This window comes from Pseudonaja textilis, chromosome 3 (assembly GCF_049901715.1).
Source record: "Pseudonaja textilis isolate UNSWEBS1 chromosome 3, rPseTex1.2, whole genome shotgun sequence".
Taxonomy (NCBI): Eukaryota; Metazoa; Chordata; class Lepidosauria; order Squamata; family Elapidae; genus Pseudonaja; species Pseudonaja textilis.
Window position 1 is genome coordinate 72,975,007 of NC_141992.1, and position 21,981 is coordinate 72,996,987.

A 21,981-nucleotide genomic window follows, 5' to 3' on the forward strand; every position below is an offset into this window, starting at 1 on the left:
TCGGCCTCCTAACAATCAGTTGTTTCAGGCTGCAGGGATTGCCCACTGCTGCTTCCACATCCCATTTTCAGCGTCTGCATGCCCTGTTTTTTGGCCTCTGCATGCCCCATTTTTGCCCCATTCCAGGTGGCAGGGATCGGACCGGCCAGAGAATGGGGCACACAGAGGCCAAAAACGGGACCCACGGAGACTGAAAATGGTATACAGAGGCCAAAAATAGGGTGTATGGATAGGCTATGAAGCAGCCTGAAACAGCTGATCATTGGGAAGTCGATCCTACCAGTAATCAGCTGCTTGTAATCTGCTGCTGTGCTGAAGCTGAAACAGGTTGTTTGCTGTTTGCTTCAAAGAGGCAAATTGCTGGGAGGCAGAAACCAAAGGGTGGGGGCTGGTGGTTAGGTGGGGCTTCAGCAACACTCACTGAAAAGATGCACAGACATTTCCACCCACTTTTGGGATGGAAACAGTGTGTCTTATACTCTGAAAAATATGGTAGTTTCCATTACATGACATTGTAATAGACTATAGTTCAGGGTTTTTTTTTATGGCCCCATTCATTGTCTTTGAAGTGAAAATAGGAACATAAACAATATCCTGCTGAGTCATACCAGATCCCTGGCCCATCTAATACAGCAGTTGTGGGGGGGGGGGGATTTGTCATAGTACACTCTCTCATAGTACACCTGCACAAGGAAGCTCACTAGTTTCCCAATAGACACAATCACACTTTCATGAAGACTAATAGCTATTGATATTCATGACTTCCAACTCTTTTTCTTAAGCCCACCAAAGCTGATGGCCAAAATGTGCTACTTTATACATTATCTTTTTTTAAAAAAACTTTTGTTTGTTCTGATTCTTCCAGAATTTAGGTTCATTGAGTGACCTCAGATTCTAGTACTTTGGGAAGGGAAAAATAGCTTTTCCTCATCCACCTTATCCACACAATGTATGATTTTGTACACCCAAGCAGATCCCTCTTCACTTCCTTTCTATACTAAAAAGCTTCTAATATTGTAACCTTCCTTCAAAGAAATTCTGTTCCAGTCTATTGAACATCTTAGTTGCCTTCATCTAAATCTTATCTAGCTCTGTTGAATACTTTTTTTGACATGTGTCTATGGAGATTCTTAGTTATCCTGGTCATGGTTGTCCAAAAGTACTTTTTTCAAAAGGCAGTTGGACTTTTCCTTGCAGACATTTCACTTTTCATCCAAAAAGCTTTTTCAGTTCAAGAAATTTTGATCCTCTGTACACTTAATTCCATACTTATGGATTTGCTTTCATCAGAATCTCATAGAGATGTCATGGTTGAATAAGATATTCCATAGTCTTTATAAGTCGATGAAAATTTGATCATTCCTTTCCAGCCATGACATTGTGAATTATCTACTCTAGGTTTAGAGAATGGATCTGTCCAGCCTAAGAACCACTGGTCACATTCAGTCAACTATATCCCTTGCATCTTAAGGAAAAAAGCCTGAAGTAAGTGGTCTCCTTTCTATTATACATTCATCTCTAACACACCTTGGAACATTATAATGTGAACCATGCAGAATAAACCAAGTTTTTAATAGTAGAAAAAGCAAAGAACCTGCCAATGATCTGTAGATTATCTGAAGACTGAAGCTTACTAAGTGCAGCAGTAACTCAAAGTTTAACTTGTATTGCAAAGACATACACATACATTACATGGAATGAGTACATCTTTTAAAATAGAAAAGTTCAAGTGAAATGTTTAAAAAAAAGAAATATATCAAACTTTATCTTGTATCAAAATTACAAGTGCTTTAAACTGATACATGTTGTATCAGTAATGTACTTTTGAAATTGATTTCTTTTCCTCTGGTTCAATGGTGAAAGCACTACTTATTGATAGAGCTCATTAATTCAAACTCTTAATTAAGTAGATTAAATGAGGTTTAAATTTAGATTTATTAGTGTACGTCTTTGATGCTAATTAAAGACCAATTGATTATTTTAAAAGATTTTTGCTGAATTTTTAGCTGTTACAACATATAAGTTAGCACAGAGGAAGTGGATGGGAAAGAAGGGAGGGAAAAAGTATTTATTTTTAAGGTAACAACTTAGGTACATGCAACAGTAGAAATGGGTTCAACAAATGCATTTTTCCTTGTCTAATGCTTGTATAACATATAATTGTTCTGTAACACAATTTACAAATCAAAAGTTCTGCTAAATCCATTTAGATTATTTAAAGTGTTAAAATACATTATTAATTATCCAGATACTGTAATCCTGTAAAAATACCAATAAATGTCTATCTGTATTTATTAAGTTTTATAGCTTGGTTTAATGTATGCAGTTGCTAAATTTTATTGGCACATGAGCACAAAGCACAACTATTTAACCATACATAAAGTAAAGATGCTAAAACCAATTCGAGCAGATGGCCAATGATCACAGCAATATAGAAATTCTTGGTATACATCTTATTATATACAATTCATATAACTTTATGCAAATGGTTGTTCAGTCTCTTCTTAAAAACCTCCAGTGATGAAGCACCCACAGCTTCTGAAGGCAAGCTGTTCCACTGGTAAATTGCTCTCACTGTTAGGAAGTTTCTCCTTAATTCTACATTGCGTCTTTCCTTGATTAGTTTCCATTCATTGTTTCTTGTCTTGCTTTCTGGTGTTGTAGAAAATAAGTTGACCCCCTCTTCCTTTTTGGCAGCCCTTCAAATACTGGAACACAGCTAAGATGTCACCCCTAGCCCTTCTTTTATGTTGGCCAGCCATGTTCAATTCTTACTCCTGTTCTTCTTAAGTTTTACTCTCCAGGCCCTTAAACGTCTTAGTTGCTCTTTTTTTAACTTTTCTCAAAGTCTCAATATCTTTTTTGTAATGCGGTGACTAAAACTAGATACAGTTTTCCAGGTATGGTTTCAATAAGCTTTTATAAAGTGGTACTAATACTTCATGTGATCTTGACTCTATGCCTCTGTTTATGGAACCAAAGATTGCATTAGCTTCTGCTGCTGCTGAACATTGCTGTCTCATATTTAAGTGATCCACTAGGTCAACAGAGTACCTCTCACAGTTATTATTTTTGAGCCAGGTTTCACTTAATATGTACTTATACCTTTGGTTTTTCCTGCTTAAGTGTAAAACCTTGTTTTTTTTTTTCTACATAGCATTTCATTTTGTTGGTTCGGGACCATTGTTCAGGTCTGTCAAAATCCTTTTGGATCCTTAGCTTATCTTCTGAGGTGTTGACTATTCCTATTTCATTTAGTGTCAAATGAAAATTTGATGAGTTCCTCTTCCGTTCCCTCATCTAAGTCATTTATGAAGATATTGAAGAGCAACAGTACTAGCCTAAAATGGAACCTTGTGGTACTGCTTACTTCCCCCCATGCAGATGTAATAGCATTAAGGACTACTTATTGAGTATGGTTTGTTAGCCAGCTACAAATCCATCTGGCGGTGATGCTGTCTGTCTTACATTTTTCTTGTTTACCAAGGAGTACATTGTGGTCTATTTTATTGAATGGCTTACTGAAATGTAAGTATACAATGACTACAGCATTTCACATGGACTGGACAAGAACAAATTATGCAATACTAGAGGAAATAAACTAAAACAGTCCAGGAAGCTCTAATAAAGAAACTAGGGCTTAAATATTTTTGACACAGTGTGAAAATAAGAATTATTATCAACAATCCTGATGCTTTAAAAAATTGAAGGTAATTGGAAAGAAGCTGACAAAATACATGATGACTAGTTACTAATGGCACAAGCTAACAAGAATTAAAAGAAAACATTTAATTTAATTTAATTTACATCACACTTTTATTACTTTATTATACTACCTAATACTCCTACTCTTGTGAGATGGATTGGATGGAGAGGAGATGTTGTGAAATTAAAATTTTTAACAACTGCAATTTTGAAAGCCTACCAATGAGACAAATTTTGCAATAATCTTGACACTTGCTCACATCTCTGCTTCAGTTGTTACCTTATCAAAATATTAGTAGGAAGAAGCAATAATAAAAATAAAACTACTTTCCCCAACTTCCTGTCCTCCTCATATATTGGACTTCAAGTCTCCCAAATCTTAGACAAGATAGCCTTTTATTTCAGTTATGACAACTGGAGCCAAGTACCCTTACAGGACACAGATTGAGGAAAAGCTTTTCTAAATGGACATTATATTGAGGCTGTTTATTCATATTGGATGTTGTACAGTAGTAATGTTACTCCCTTGTCACAGGAAATTACACCATCTGCTTAATTCTGTTTAATTCATGTGTCAATACTGAGCTTTTTAGCTGTGACAGAGATGATAGGATTGATTGTCAAAAGAAAAAAAAGAGAAAAATACATTTGTTAAAAAGAACAATATCAGGGGTTTTACTGTTTTACTTTACATTAATGTATAAAAAGTTCATATAGGTCCAAATTCATTCCAGGGTCCCATTTGCTTATGATTTCTCTACTCAAGGATCAAACAAAAGTCCCACATAAGTTGGAACAGATTCTGTACATCAACTTACCCATTAAACCCAATTCATATCCAGAAAATACATGGTCAATAAGATCAAAATAAGATCAAATCAAAAAGAGAACAAAAAGGCCTCTCTTGGGTTGTCTTTCTCCAGGCTATCTATTAAGTGATCAAAACTATTTATTTGTGGACAATTTTAGTTTGAATTTATTTGTCAAAGATGACAATCCTTTAAAAATCCTCAGGCAAGATTGAAACAAAGAGTGAATTAGGTTAGAGACAAAGGTGGGTAAAGGTACATCCTTTGCTGATACCCCCTTATTTATTAACATTAACATTTTATTTAAAAAGCATAAACTTTCATGAGCAGCAATATTCTCTATGATCTGATAACAAAAGCTGCAACTGAAAAAGCCAATGCCTTATTTTTATTTTATTTTATTTTTGCCACTGTAGACTAACACAGTCCTCCTCTTATAAATGTCTTCTTATTTGCTTTATCTTTATAGCAGTCTCCTCTCCCCAGGTAGCTGGCTTGTAGGATAACAGACCATTCCAGAGGTCCGGTGTGATTTTTGTATAGGCCAGAGGACAATATTCACAATCAGAAAGATAGGCTGCTGGGCTCTGGTCTGGATAATCAATGTCCAATAAAAGGCTGGTGTTGGATTGACACCAGTCACTCTTGTTGCTGACTTTACAGTTCAACTATTATTGCTGCTGCCCTGAGATGAGAAATGTGGAAGCTAAATTATTAACTGAACAAATAGTATTAAATAGTCTGCACACAAGATAGCAAGAAACTGCAAAGCTTATAAACAAACATTTATTGATAGAACACAGGGTATGCCTGAACTTATTGTGGTAGGTTGTACACAAAAAGGAACAAAACAATCCTGGCTGAATCCATTCCTGCCTAATCCCATGTTTAACTTCCAGCCTGCAATTAGAATCTGTGACCTTACCTTAAAGTAACACAATCTTAACTCCTTACATAAGGCATAGCATAGTTTCTCACTTCCAGACCGAGTAATCAATTGTTTTGATAATGTTGTTTCCTTTAGGATCTCATTGTGGTACTCATCCTTAACATAGGCACAGGGGGAGAAATAGTTGGGGCCACCTGTTAAGGACTATCTCTGCAGTGCCTTCTTTGGAACAGATTGTATGAGGTTGTGTAAATGATACTTGGCTGATAAAGAAAAGAAGGAAAAGTTGGTCATGAAAAACTGCACCTTGGGACTGAAAAAGTCACTACTTGACTCAAATGAAAAGTCAAGGGCAGGTGAGTGCCTTGCTGGTAGGCATTGTGTCATCTCCAAATCTGTCTATTTCCTATTTGCAAACAGGAGTCCAGGAAATCCCATTGTTGTGGATGTGCCCTACTGTAATTCCCATCATAATTCAGAGTCCTATGGATAAAACAAGTGTAAATTTAAAGACACCAGTACTAGATCTAAATCTCCCTCTCTTTTGAGTTGTGAATCTTTGACTAGAAGTTTCAGACTACAGCTGTATGCTTCAGAAGCGTTAGAATGTTGTCCTTTCAATTATATTTTCCACTACATATGTTAACATGAGGGACTGGCTAAATTAATTCAGGGCTTCCCAGAGGGTTATATGGGTTTTTGTTGAAGGAAATAACCACTCTTTAAGTTAACTGACTGACCAACCAAGGTCAGAAAGAAACTAAAAAAGAAGTGGCCGTGGAACCTGGGTTTCTGATATCACTCATAACCAAAAACTACATTGTAGAATAATCGTCAAGCCCAGAGACCGAGTGGAAGGAAGTGTTTCCACAGCAGAGTTGTCAGATCAATTTTAGCCAAACAAATTATCATCTCCAATCATAGCACCTCAGGACTCTTTCTTCCAGCATCATATGAAAGGTCAGGTGCCAGCGTGAAAGAACAAGTGTCTTTTCACACTGGGACACTTAAAGCCAGACTTAAGCCACCTGAGAAATGGACTGGCAATGGTATAAGGATGGAGTTGTGAGGACACATGTCATTAGAAAACATTAAATGGGGCATGTTCATGCCACAGTAACTAGGATGTATGAGTGAGTCCTTGGAGCAATATTATGCAGGCTTTCGTTGATGTTTTGTGGACTCCATATAGCTTGGTAGCACAACATAGTCTCAATTACTATAGACCTCCTGTGGAGCTTAGGATAGATGAACTTGTCTGGGCTGCATTACTTCTACTCTTTCTTCTTTAAAAAAAAAACTTACAAAAATATATGGATGATTACTTGGCTGAGTTTTCCCTGGTTTTTGGGGAGCACTTCTTGTTCAGTTTGATGAGAATAACTGCTTTTAACATTTCTTGATAATGAGGAAAAAATGAGTAAAATACTCATGGATGAAGTGTAAGATACTTATACTTAGAAAATGGTTGCAACCTGAAAAAGAAATAGAAATACAATCCTATATAGATAACTCATGAAAAGTCCTCAAGACTCAGGCTGAAAAACAGAAGTCTATTTCATAAGATTAGACAAGGTCGAAGAAACTAAATGACAAATTTCAATACAGTATCCATGTAAATACAGCATATAAATGTGTATATTTTCTCTAGAATATTTATTTTTCCAAATGTATGCACACACACACACATGCATACAATATATTTTATTTGTTTAAATACATACAATATATTTTATTTGTTTAAATGGAGAAATTGTTTCAATTGTTGGTGGTGGGGATTGTGAATGTAGGTGAAATTAGCATGAACTACTTGATTTCTAAAGAACAAAGTTTCCAAGTTTCCAGGCTCAAAGCAGTTAAGAAACCAAATATTTACCATCTTTTAAAAGTGTGCACTTCCTGCACACTTAGATAAAATACAGATGCTAAGTCACTGGCCCGCAAGAGCCTTCCACAAATCTATAATAAAAATAATTAAATCAGTGAGCTGTGTTTAGATCAGTTTTTCTTGCCAGTTTCTGAGAACTCTGGGAATTCAGGATCACAAAAGGATCATTTGGAGTCCATTTGGCAAAAATGTCAGAAACTTACTGCTCCTGGGAACATCCTTTTTCAATAACATTAATAGCTCTAGATGGAAGTGAAAAGCACCATACATTAAGAGTTTCCTGCAAAGTTCCCAATAAGAAAGGAAATAAATTCAACTTGTCAGATCAGTTTGTGGGCCAGTCAAGTAGGATTTTATCAGAGCCTTAAGTGGTTTGCAAAACTGTGCAGGTATCAACCAAAAGGTGGATGTAGTTTTTGACATTTCATTTCCCCACCCTTTTCCTGAACGTTCTTATAATCTCAATTATTCAGTGATGTATAATTCACTAGCATTCAGTGTTACAACTTACTTGTGTTTTCTTCAGAACAAGAATTATTTATGATTTTCCATCTGTAAATTCTATTACAGTTCTAGAAAAAATGCCAGCTCACGGAATGTACTGAAGTTACTTAGATAATGAACTCCAGGTTCAGCGTATGGTTTTAGTTCTTTTCTTTCTGTACTGAATTTGCTGCTTTTCAGATGCTCTAAATGTCTGCACTTCTTTCCCACTAGATATTATCAGAACTTCAGAACTTCAACTTGGATCTTGCTACTTTCCAAAAGGAGCCTGAGTGAACAAATAGCACCAAGAGTTAGTGCTTGTTTCATTCATTTCAATATTCTTAGACCAAACTATCATATCTGCTTGTTAGTATGAATCTCCTGTATTTTTAAAGCTTCAATAACTTAAATGTTTCTAAAACCGGGGGTGGGGGGTGGGGGATAGATAGGTTCTGAGTTTATTTCCAATGTAATATTCAGCCTCACAGGGAAAAAGAAAGGTAGTTGTGTTTTCTATTGATTAAACAGTTAGGAAGAATTAGGGCTAGGAAAAAAACGTTAAACTGTTTTTAGACAAATAATCAACTGACAGAAAATTGCTTCTTTAAAAATAAAAATTTGTCCTCTAATCTGGGTGCATTTATGGAACTGATTTCATTTGCACACACAGTATTTAAATACATATCTTTATGGACAGGTATATGTAGATGCATATACAGACACTGCCCTTTGTGTCCTTAGCTTTGACTTGTGCTAATGGAAGTCTGATACCAATTTGGAAACATATCCCTGAGAGCTCCTTGATTTCACTCCATCACTGCACACTAAGCACAGGAGAGAGTTGAAGGAGCGCATTGTCTCACATCCAATATTCATGCTGTTATTGAAGAACACTGCAGTTCTACATTTGCAAACTGTCCATAATAATTTAATTTTGCCTCTTCAATTTATAATATGTTAATTAGACATGAAATTAAATGCTTTTTAACATACAACTGATTATGCCATAATGTATCCAACAAGGTTGATTACTGAATAATAAATTGTGATTTGCATAAGTGTTTTATTTATTTTCTTACCCAAAAGATAACACATTCTGTGAGAGTGGATAGAATATGGAAAAAGGTAGGATCTCAAAACTTGACCAAATAACACATTGTTGGGGTAACAATAACAGTAACAATAATAGATACTTCAGAGTAGCATGTTTGATAAAACAGAGAGGTAGGAATAATGCTTTCAAACAACAATGACAATAATAAGAGAAAGAACTGGAGAATATAACAATATAAAAACACCTGCAAATAGAAATAGAATGGCTGTGGTAAAAGAAAGCAAAAGTAGTGCCAATAATAATAGGTACCTTGGGTGGAATCCCCAAACATCTGGAGTACCATTTGAACACCACTGACATTGACAAAGTCACCATCCATCAATTGTAAAAGGCAGCTTTACTTGGAACAGCTTATATCCTGTAATGGTACTTTTAACATCATCAAACAACAACACCTGCCTGTTCCAAGTCCTTGGGAAGGATTTGATAGGTGGATAAAAAATGCCTGATCCAAACATCTGACTATATGACATAATAATTTTTCTATCTCTATTTATTAAATAAATAAACTAACAAGAGTCCTGCAGGACTGGTACAGAAGGTAACAGCTAGATAGGAACTCAACACTTCCTCAAACAACCACATTTGTTAAAAAAAAATAACAGTAATTCTATGAAAAGAATTATTATCTTCAGGATGTGTTCTTTTCCCTGGCAAAATATCCAAGGTAAACAATAAGACAAAAGAGTGCTGGGATCCATAGACCTGGTGGTTCCCACATATGACACTTCTGCAAGGCCATTGCTCTTCGTGATTCATTTTTATTCTCAGCCCAAATGGTACATATAAGTATTATATCAGTAGAATGCTTTTTAATTTTATTATGAAATACAAAGGAGAGAGCATTTAGGAGGAAAAAAACAAGATAAAAATAATTTCAAAGTACTCTGGGAATTATATTTTATATTTCTTTGATCTCCTGACCACAATATGTATATTGTACTAATGGATACAATAATTATATTCAATTATTGTGGTCTACCCTGGAGACAGCTGCAATGTATGGCTATGAAAGTTGGACCATAAGAAAGGCTGAGCGCCAAAGAATATGGCAGAATATGGCGCCTTTGAACTATGGTGCTGGAGAAGACTCCTGTGAGTCCCTTGGACTGCAAGGTGATCAAACCAGTCAGCCCTAGAGAAGGTCAACCCTGACTATTCTTTAGAAGGCCAGATCCTGAAGTTGAAACCTAATCAGAAGGAAGGACTCACTGGAGAAGAGCCAGGAAAAGTTTGAGGGCAATAGAAGAAGGGGACGACAGAGAATGAGATAGCTGGATGGAATCACTGAAGCAGTAGGTGTTAGCTTAAATGGACTCCAGAGGATGGTAGAGGACAGAAAGGCCTGGAGGAACGTTGTCCATGGGGTCATGATGTGTCAGACATGACTTCACAACTAACAACAACAACCCTGGAGACTAACTAGAGAGATCGGAGCTGGTTTAGTGTAGCTGGTATAACACCAGACTAGAAACCAGGAGACTGTGAGTTATAGTTCTGCCATAAGCATGAAGCCAACTGCGTGACCTTGAGCCAGTCACCACCTCTCAGCCTTAGGAACAAAAATCTTGCCAAGAAATCTTCAGGGACTGGTCCAGGAGTCAACACTGACTGCAAGATTAAACGTCTTTTAATGCTATGGGCTTCTTAGAGGCTAGAAAAGCAGAAAACCCATAGCCAATTTCTCCAGTTCCCCTTTTGTCCAATCCTTTCAATCTGACCTGATGGAACGGAATGTCTTAACATATAAAAGGCTATGCGTTATTACAATTAGCTGAGAAGGGAGTATCACTAGGCACAGATGTTTCCCTAGCAATTTGGAAGTTTGTTTGGGAACTTCCTCCCCACATTATGAATAAGGAGGAAATGTGGACATGCATTAAAAAAAACCCCTCCTTTTTACAGAGGACTCCTATCCTTCAGAAAGGCGATTCTCTCAGAATACCTCAAATCAATAAGGAGATTGTTTGGAGCAGCTGTTGACTTTCCCTGGTTTAGAGCACCCTCAGGCAAGGCTATACTTAGACATAACAGAATACCACAATTTCTCCTCTTCCTCCTCCCTCCTCCCCAAATGCTTGCCTACTGTATTGGGCATAGTTAATAGACAATGACTGGAAATACCATTGCTCTGGCTTCATAAAGACAGCTTTGTCCTTAATCTGGGTGAGGTCACATGGCAGATGCTTGGAGACAGAAGGAAGGCTTAGAGGAAGGGAACTTTTGCTCTGAGTGTTAAAGGTTCAAGAAGCAGATCAGTTGGGATATTAAATAAATAATGAATACACTGTCCACCTTTAAGTGAACTTCTGACCATGACTTAGAGGAAAAGACATTGTGCCATTGCCAGTAATGATGGACATTTCTATAGCTCTTCTAATCCAGAGGCAGGGAACGATGGCCCTTTAGGATTTGTGAACTCCAACTCCCAGAATTCCTAAGCCAGCATGACTGACTCAGGAATTCTGGGAATTGAAGTCTATAAGTCATAAAAGGATCGTTGTCCCCCATCCCTGATCTAATCAGTTATGAAAATAGAATGAGAGATAGTATTTCCTTATTTGCTAGAGTCAACCTTGGATGCCTTACGATTGATTACCCATACTTCTTACAGTCTGATATTTCACGTGGAAAGAAGAAGGAACAGATCAGATGGTTTTAATGCTGTTTTCTTAATTGTGGAATAATTTCCCCTAAGACAATCATTTGATGATATGCTTTGTAGGATTCATCTGAAAGACTCCAAATTATTGAGATCAACTCTATATTATATAAATTCAGCCCAAGGTAAAACTCATCAATAAAAACTGGCAGGACAACGTTTTAATTTATATGTAAAATTCAACAAGGTAAGAAATTCCAAATGGCACAGCTGAAATTTATAAGGGACAGAGACAATTGATTATCTTTTGGGAAGGGAGTGGGGGGAAGTTCCACAATCTGGATGCCAGTGACCGAAAAGGCCGCACATCTTCTCACTTTTATAGTTGGTATTTCCTGTACTTTGACTTTGCATTTATTTATTTATTTGCTGGAAGCTGCTTTGAATTATTAACAGAAAAAGCAAACTATAAATCACAATTCTTCTAACCACAACATTTCTGATATGGCACATGAAGCTGAATAAGCAGAGGCAGCTGTGTCTGCAGGGAGGTGAAAAAAAAAAAGGAGTTGCTGCAGTGTGATCCAAACCCTGCCTCTCCTAAGCCTGTGTGATGTTGACATCTATAAAAAAAGGTGAGGCTTAAATTTCACTGCAACAACTGCCATCTTGATTTTATTAATAACCTCCCTCGTAGATACTGCTAAGTAGAGAGAATTAGAACTTGTTGGTTTTAAAGTGCTTTATAGAGGAGCGTCTCAGATTGAAAAAAATCAGGTTATAGCTCATACAAATTTTCATTAAAGTCCTTTTCATTTCTCAGTCCCAATGAAGAACTAAATTTAAGAAAAGTTTTCTATTTAACCTTCTCATGCTCTTCATCCCGCCCCCCACCAAATTTCTCTGTTCCTGTTTCTCTAACTTCCAAATTCTCCCAGATTATCTCATATGAAAGTCAAAAGAAAATGCACATCTTTGTGTTGCAAAAGGGGGGGAGAGATTATATATATTGACCTTCCAGTAGGCATAATACACTACTTGTGTATTCTCCCACTCCAAAGTGTGACCCCGCCCACAATTAAAATATTTTAGTTCTGTTTTCTTCAGTTATGGCCCTGCAACACTATCACATACCCTGTAACAGCTTGAAATCAATTAAAATGAGTGCAAGGGAATTCTGGGAATTGACGTCCGCACATTTCAAAGTTGCTGAGGCTGAGAAATACCATTTTAGAGTGCTCCATGGACTAGACAAGGGGTGTCCAACCTGGGCAACTTTAAGACTTGTGGACTTCAATTCCCAGAGTTCCTTAGCCAGCTTTGCTGGCTGAGGAACTCTGGGAGTTGAAGTCCACAAGTCTTAAAGTTGCCACGGTTGGACACCCCTGGACTAGACCATTCACACAAGCAATTATTTTCTCGAACCCTCATGGTGCAGATCAGGATGCTGTCTATTTATTTTATTTTTTTCTCCATTTTATTGTGTGTTCTGGAAAGATTACAAAAGATAAACAGAATATAAAAATAAAAGAGGTAAATGTTCCGGACTAGCAGGCTCGTAGCCTGCAAATCTGATTGGCCCGCTGAAAGCCGATCGTGATTGGTCACCATAGACTGATGTGATTGGCCAGTAAACGGGCTGCCGCGATTGGCCCTGCCAAGAGCGGTAAACTCAAATCGCCTTCATTGGCTGCCTAGCCGCAGCCAGCCCTATATAAGGGGCTGCTGCGGCTGGAGTTAGTTGCTCAAATCTGAAGTCACAAATAAAGAGCTTTAGTTACTGTCTGAGTCTTGCCTCCGTTCTTGAACCATCCTCCCAGATATAACATTGGCGATGAGGATGGGATGCGGAGGCAATGAAAGCTATTGAAATTGAGCTAGCCGAAGGAGCAGGTGGCTGACAGAGCGCAACGACAGCGATATGGCCAGCAGCACTATACCACCCGCACCATTCGATCCAGCTAGCGAAGATTGGGACTCATACATGGACAGATTTCAAATGTTCCTGGAGTCCAACAACCTCAAAGATGCCACGCCCAGCAAGAAACGAGCCATTTTTCTAACCCATTGTGGACCAGCCGTTTTTAAGATGGCTAAAGCCTTAGCCAAGCCAGCTGAAGTTAAAACCATGGATTGGGACACCCCTGCTCCCATCCTGCGCAACCATTACGCCCCAGCCATGCCAACTCTCATTCGCAGGCATGAGTTCTACCAGAGGGACCAACGTGAAGGTGAGAGCGTTGGGGATTTTGTGGCAGACCTGAGGAACCTGGGTGGTTTGTGTGGCTTCGCCAACCTCGAAGAAGCCATGAGAGATCGCATCGTCCTTGGCCTCAGAGACCCCACCGTCCAGAGCAAGATCATGGCCAAGGGGGATATCTCGCTTGCAGATGCCATAGCAGACGCCACAGCAGCCGAAGCCACTCGTAAATCAGCAGTGCGAATGCGTCGAACCAGTGGGACCAACTGCCAACCCACCAACGATGCTGGGAAACCTTCAGACAAGTACACATCAACCACCCATCACGAATATGTTGAGTCATCCTCAGACAGCGAGGAAGAAGTTCACAGGCTCCGGTCAGAACGTGAGCAACGGGACCAGCGGGGTCGCAAGTCCAACTACCAATACGCCGGATGTGGGGGAAACCACCCCCGATCCGAATGCAGATTCTTAGATGCCATATGCCATTTTTGCGAGAAACGGGGACACATCACGAAGGTATGCAGAAACAAGAGGAATTCCAGCCCCAGACAGAGAGGGAGCAGCCCAAAGAGAAACGATGGCAATGCCACCACGCAGAGGGACCGCCCTAGCAACCAGTGGAACCGGTACAGCAGACCCCGAAGAACGACGCCCCCAGACGAGAGGAGGCTCATCAAACCATCACCATCGGCCACACTTCATCACTTGACGCTAAAAAGATCCGAGTAGAGGTCACGATTGAAAACAAACCGTGCAACATGGAAGTTGACTCTGGGTCATCTCTATCCATGGTATCCTGGAGAACACTCAAGCAGCTAATCCCCAACATCCGACGCCAAGACCTCAGCAGTCAGAGACTCATACTAAAAGACTATCAAGGCAACCGGATTCCAGTCGCAGGTACCCGCCATGTGCAGGTCTCATTCAAGGGACATAAGGCAATCCTACCACTCACCGTCGTAGACCGAGACCGGCCAAGTCTATTGGGTCTTCAGTGGTTCGCGCCATTAGGAATTGGAATGGCTGGCATCCATCATACTGAAGACAATGACTGGGAGGCGGCTCTCGTCCACGACTTCTGAGAAGTGTTCAACGAAAGCCTAGGCAAGTACAAGGGGTCCCCTATTTCATTTAATCTTTGCCCCGACATAGCACCCATTCGTCTAAAGCCACGCCGAGTTCCCTTTGCTCTTAAATCCAAAATTGACGAGCAACTGGACAAATTAATTGCGCAAGGCGTGTTAGAACCTATTGACCACGCCCGATGGGAGACACCAATTGTCACCCCCATAAAACCTGACGAGTCCATAAGAATCTGCGGTGACTACAAGGCCACCCTCAATCACGCACTACAGCAGAGCGCCTACCCAGTGCCAGTTGTTCAACATCTCCTGCATTCACTTGGGGGTGGCAAAATATTCGCAAAATTAGATCTGCCCAAGCGTATCAACAGCTACCAGTTGATCCCAAGACTGCAGAAGCCCAAACTATAGTCACACATCGTGGTGCATTCAAATGCAACAGGCTCCAGTTTGGTGTAAGCGTAGCCCCAGGCATCTTTCAAAGCCTGATGGAGAGACTATTACAAGGGATAAAAGGGGTCGTGCCCTATTTTGATGACGTACTAATAGCAGCACCCACAAAAACCAATTAGAAAAACGTCTCAGAACAGTCCTACAGAGGTTCAAAAATGCTGGCCTCAAGGTTAAGAAGGAAAAGTGCCAGCTATGCACAGAAAGGGTGGAGTTTCTTGGCTACCTCCTTGACAAGCAAGGAATCCACCCCACAGAAAAAAAATTGGCAGCTATCAAAAACGCCCCAAGACCTAAAAACAAAACCGACCTCCAAACCTTCCTGGGACTTATTAACTTTTATAACATCTTCCTACCCCAGAAGGCGACTGTTGCTGAGCCCCTCCATAGACTACTCGATAAAAGGGCATCCTAGATTTGGGGACGTCGGGAGGAACACGCCTTCCAGCAAGTAAAAGACCTCCTTACCTCAAAGGCAGTACTAATTCAGTATAACAAGACACTACCTTTGACTGTCACGTGTGATGCCTCACCGTTTGGGGTAGGGGCCATCCTGAGCCACGTCCTACCAAACGGCTCAGAAGCACCAATTGCATTTTTTTCACGAACTCTATCAAAAACAGAAAGAAACTATAGCCAATTAGATAAGGAAGCCCTTGCTATTGTCTCTGCAATAAAATGATTTCATGAATATGTTTATGGGAGACCATTTTCTATTATAACGGATCATAAGCCACTACTTGGGATCCTGGCGGGCGACAAACCTACTCCACACATTCTTTCCCCCAGAACGCGATGGTCAGAATTTCTCACCGCCTACGACTATCAATTAAAATACCACCCCGGGAAATCTATTCCCCATGCAGATGCCTTGAGCCGCTCACTGCTACCCGAGCCACAGGAAGACCCAGCTCCCACACTCCCGGTACTGCAAATAGAGACAATGCCATCGCCTCCACTAACGGCTCAAGACATCACCTTTGAAACCAAAAGAGACTCTTGTTTGGCACGAGTTCTTGGCTGGGTGGAGAGGGGATGGCCAGATTATGACACTAAGGAACTGTTTAAGCCATTTAAAAACAGACAAACGGAACTTTTTTCACAAAAAGGGTGCATTTTGTAGGGAGACCGAGTTGTTGTACCAACTAAGTTACAAAAATGGGTCTTGCAAATGCTACACGATGGACACCCGGGCATCGTGCGCATGAAAGCGCTGGCAAGAAGTTACGCCTGGTGGCCTGGTATAGACAAACAAGTCGAAACCTGGGTCGCCTCTTGTAACAAATGCCAGGAAAACCACTCAGCACCACCTAAAGCCCCACCAACAGAATGGGAAACACCCAGGGGTCCTTGGTCTCGCATTCATATTGACTTTGCGGGACCTACAAGAGGCCACACCTTCTTAATAACTGTTGATGCCTACTCAAACTGGCTTGAAGTCAATAAAATGAAAGCAACCACTACTGAGGCGGTCATTAAAAAACTGAACAGACTCTTCGCCACACATGGGTTACCAGATGTCCTGGTTTCTGACAATGGGCCCCAATTTACTGCCTTAGCCTTTGAACAGTATTTAGCGGAACGGGGCATCCGACACGCACTCACATCGCAGGCTCATCCTGCGGCGAATGGCCGGGCTGAACGAATGATTCAGTTTACAAAGAAAACCCTGCAGAAAATGGATCAAAGCAACATCCACGACAAAGTCACTAGAATGCTGCTCCTGCAACACATCACACCAAACAGCACGACCAACAAGAGCCCAGCTGAACTCCTGATGGCCAGGAAACTCAGATCACCTCTAGATCGTTTGCACCCTGCCTACACCCCGGAAAAGCCCCTGGGTTCCAGCAGCAAGCACCGTGTTTTCAAGGTAGGAGACCTTGTTTTCGCAAAAAAATTTCTGGGGATCCCCTTTGGATTCCTGCCCAGGTAACTCAAGTTACGGGTCCCCGCTCCTAACGTCTACTCACCACTGATGGCAGACCATGGAAACACCATATTGACCAACTGCGCTCCAGACTAACCACATTTTCCAACCCTGACCCTAACTTTGACACTAGGGGGGGAGGGGAAGCAGTGAACTCAGAATTAGAACCAACACCTGTTTATTCCGAGCTAACACCGAGATCACCGCACCATGGTTGGCAACACTCACCAGCTGCACCTGAGACTGGACAGTCGAACGCTTCGCCAAGAAGCAGCAACCAGGCTGGTTCAGCGAGCCCCGGGAGCCATGGCAGTAACAGCGAGGCTGAGGACTCCATCATCCCGGGAGCACCAGAGGAGAGCCCTAACCATGACACCGGTTCACCGTTCCTGTTTGATCCAGCAAGTAGTCCATCTGAACCCGGGTTTGAACAGGGTTAAGCGGAACTGCATAAGTCAGGCAGACAGGTGCGAAGACCTGCCTACCTGCGAGACTATATTACTCCACCCCTTAAACGGAACCGAGAGGGGAGGGGTGTTCCGGACTAGCAGGCTCGTAGCCTGCAAATCTGATTGGCCCGCTGAAAGCCGATCGTGATTGGTCGCCATAGACTGATGCGATTGGCCAGTAAACGGGCTGCCGCGATTGGCCCTGCCAAGAGCGGCAAACTCAAATCGCCTTCATTGGCTGCCTAGCCGCAGCCAGCCCTATATAAGAGGCTGCTGCGGCTGGAGTTAGTTGCTCAGATCTGAAGTCACAAATAAAGAGCTTTAGTTACTGTCTGAGTCTTGCCTCCGTTCTTGAACCGTCCTCCCAGATATAACAGTAAACAAACAATAAAGTACTTAAAAGAAGAAAAATAATGAACATTTCAAAAATGTGTTTAATGAGATGATGTTATATTATGTATATTTCTTTCGTTCTCTTTCTCTCTTTTTTAACGAGGAGGTAGATTTAAGGAAGCATGCTCAAGCTCTTATAAAATGTGAATTTCCTTGTTCTGGAAGTGGAATCAAAATAGCCGAACAATATTTTTCCCAGGCCTTGCTGTGTACGGATTGTTCTTATCGGGAGAAAATCCTGAAGAGTTGGGGTGGTATGGAGTGATCTCTCTTGGCCAAGGAAAAGGACATCTGGATTCCACATCAGCCCCACAGTGGATCAGTCAACCCCAATTTTACAGACACAAAATAGGAACACTTAAGAACAATAAGAAGGCAGAATCTGTAACATCTGCATAGCAAATATTCTCCAACTAAATGTCTGCAAGTGCCAAAAAGAAAGATATTATATTCTGCTTGAAGCCATTATATGTCCTCACCCTCATTGGTTCAGACCCTTGTAAGATCAAATCTTTCAAACTCTATATTGTTTGCATTGTCAAGGCTTCTCTAAATCTAAATAGGGCTTAATTTGCAACTCAAAAAACCAGCAAGAAGAAAACAGGGCCCCCATATGAAGAGTTTTAAGGTATCCAATTGGGGAAAGCCTTGGAGGGCAAAAATTTCCCCTGACTGATGATGAGATCATAGGCAAAAACAAATTAACTACATCAACAACACTTGTATCCGGAGAGCATTGTGCAAAATGAAGCTGTGCAATGTCAATGAGAAAGACATCATTGTAATATCCTCTTAGTCAAGATGATAGAATATCAATCCTGTTTTATAACAGGGCAATCCAACATGTCTTTTCAGGGTTTTGAAAAACCGTTTGAAGCCTATCTTGAAACTTACATTATGTTTGTGTGTGTGTGTGTGTGTGTTTGCTGCTTTAAATATTCAAATTATAAAATATTATCTGTAATGAAATCCCTTTGCTGTCTAATGATGCAATTAGGTAAGAGACCCCATCCCTCATCAGTCTTGGATGAAGAGTATGTACCTCCCACAAGATTCCACTCTGCATGACAATTGACTTTAATATGAGTAAATGGAGAAAGTGTGGTTTTTGGATTCTTGCTAAGGAATATAAAATTCTGAAGTCATTTTACTGTCTTCCCATTAAATTGACTAAATCAGTGGTTCTGAACCTATGACATGGTGATCTACCCTTGACATTTCAGGTGAGATGCCATCATTTACTGGCACTCAACAACTATTCTTGAAAGCATGCCCTGCTCTGGCACAATTTTTGGAGGCTAAAAAGGTAACACAGGAATGGGGTGAGCTCTTGCTCAGCCCCTGGGACCCTCCAAAAATAATGCAAGAATGTTCTCTTTTCAAACACTCTTAGTGGCCTCCAGACCCTCCAGACATTGCAAGAGGGCTGTGTTCTCATCTGGCCTTTGGATCCTCGAAAACTCATGGAGAATGAAGAGTGCTTTCATGTGGTTTTCGGAGGCTGAGGAGGCTGCAGAAGAGTATTCTCTGAAACCGCTTCAAAAACAAAAAGGCCTCATACAACCTGGAGCTGCTTTGGGCAGGCCATAGGGACCTGTCATCAGAAAGAGAATACTACCTGAAAGTAACAGTGCACATGAAATCCTGAGGAGAGTTGGGCCTCAGAGCAATTGCACCTTGGTGAATGGCATGAGGTGGCCTCTTTGAGAGACTGCAATGGGACCAAGGGCTCAGGGCCTCTACTTTAGGCCTAGCCTTGGCAGCTGTCACTAAGTGTCAGCTTGTTTCTCTTTTGTTCATGTGTATGTGTGTGTGTTTGTGAGGCATGCCAGCAGAGTCAAATTTGGCATTTTCAGAATTTACTGACATACCCAGTTCATAAGATTTGTTATCACTGGTCTAAACCCACTTCCACGTGAGATCTCTGCTAAAGAATAATAACCAGCACACTAGCCTGGCTAAATCAAATCTCTTCTTGATATTACCTCTATATTATTAGGAAGCAATGGTACAAAAACAAAAACTATATGGAGATCATTACTGAATCTGTTGAAGGATGCAAGTCAACTTACATCTATTGAAATAGTCCCGGGGTGCACTTAGAAGTCTTTCATATAAGAAACACATACATCTTAGAGCTTTCTCAACAAATTCTACTTAACATTCTTCTCAAGGCAAAGAGGACCAATGGATGGGAGAGAGGTGACAGTAGGATAATTCAATAATCACAATTAGTTGTACCCAATAATTTTCTCCTCGCAATCTAACTGTTTTGATTTGGCTTCATGCACACAATGAAGATCCAGGTACACAATCCATGTAACATAAATTAAGGATCCTAAACAAGCATTACGGTATACAACAGAATATCAAAAGGAATTTGAGATTTTTTTTGTACTACGAGCAATACTATTAATACTGTAACAGAACAGTCAATACTCGTTTTTGTATAGGTACATAAAGATAGTAACATAGAAAATAACTTGGGTCAGATTGGCAGGTACCCATTTAATTATTTGAGAGAATACTCTGAGCGCAGAGGGAGAAGAGAGGAACAGGAAGAGACAGGTTGAAGATGCAGACAGTGAGGGGGGAAAGTTGCTTCTTGAATAGACAGAAAGACAGGAAAGTATTTTAAGAGCAAAATTGCTACTTATGATCAGTAGTTGATGGATAAATTCAATCAGAACATAGGCCTTTTTATATACCCTAAAGTTAAGTCAAACAAAATGCACCTGCTGGTAGAAAAACATTCCCCCAGGATCTGGATGGTTTTTCTAATGTCTTAAAAGACCTGTGTCTTGTCATTCATTTAAGTACAGAGGCTGAAAAATAATGCAAGGGTGACTTTTTCATTGCTTTTCAAAAATTAAATGCATTGCATTGTAAACAAAACTGACATGCTTACAACATGGCCAGACAACTAGCTTGTAAAATGTCTGTTTCTGGAAATGAGCTCAAATTCCCTAAAGAGCTTTGCAAAGGCTCAAATGTTTGATTCTTCGGATTCTCTGCTTCAAGGGAACTTGCCACCGAAAAGGTATGAATTGCTTGCTACTAGGTAATCTATCGAGCTGGAGAAGAAGAAAAGAAGCAGACCCATTAAACTGCCATCAGCACAGGCATTTTAATTGCATGCAAACAACAGTACACCTTTTATTATTATGTGTGCTGGGCCCAGCACAGCAGGAGTTCACATTAAGTAAAGACATTCTAGCTGGATTGTATTGTAATTTGAATTTTGGAATCCCAGCCTGAAGTTCCAAGCTCAGTTTTCAGGTCTGAAATTTAATGATTTTGCATTAGCAAAACTGACCAGTCCAAGGAACAGGAATGAGGTGAGGGACACATTGTTGGCTCTCTGATATTTTTCAAAAGAGTGTGAAAACAGCCGTACAATGTATCCTAAAATTTACTTACTGTAGAAGTATTTCCAGTGAAAAACAATAGTGTTGGCCAATGTAATTTAATGTTTTTACAATCTATTGTTATTATGGCAGAAATTCCAGGTAATTAATTTTGCAAACTTTCTACATCTAACATGTAAAATTTTGGTATAGGGAATTGGAGATTATTAAAGGCTGTACGGGTAGTAATCCTAGTTTTTTTTTCTCCTTTCTTCCTAAGTAAGTTCTTGTAACGTAAGCAGGGAGAGATAATCAGCTTTGGAGAAAGTTGAAAATCATAGCAGAGTGAATATTATCAAATAGTTCTCATTATATGCAGGAATTCTATTCCAGCTTAACCCTGAGGATTTCCCAATTGTGGTTAATGAGACTTTGAATGTGGGAATGAGGAGTTAAGTTCCAGAGCTACAGAAGGTGCAATGAAGGTGGCAGATTTGCACAGGGAAGTTTGCAGCAGGATAAGGTGTTGGGAAGACTGGTGGCAAAATGGGGAATTGATCAGAACCACATGCTAAAAATCGTGAATCTATGCAGAAAATGAATCAAATCTGTATTTACCAGAAAAAAATATTCA

General features: G+C 40.2%; 1 long non-coding RNA gene across 1 annotated transcript in view; it reads left to right on the top strand.

The window, feature by feature from the left end:
* Positions 1-8,028: 8,028 nt before the first annotated feature.
* The window catches only part of LOC148126161 (uncharacterized), a 262,320-nt gene continuing 248,367 nt past the window's right edge, over positions 8,029-21,981 (top strand). Inside the window, exon 1 of the long non-coding RNA XR_015742571.1 lies at positions 8,029-8,087. This is a non-coding gene — a long non-coding RNA (uncharacterized LOC148126161). The remainder of the gene's footprint in view (positions 8,088-21,981) is intronic.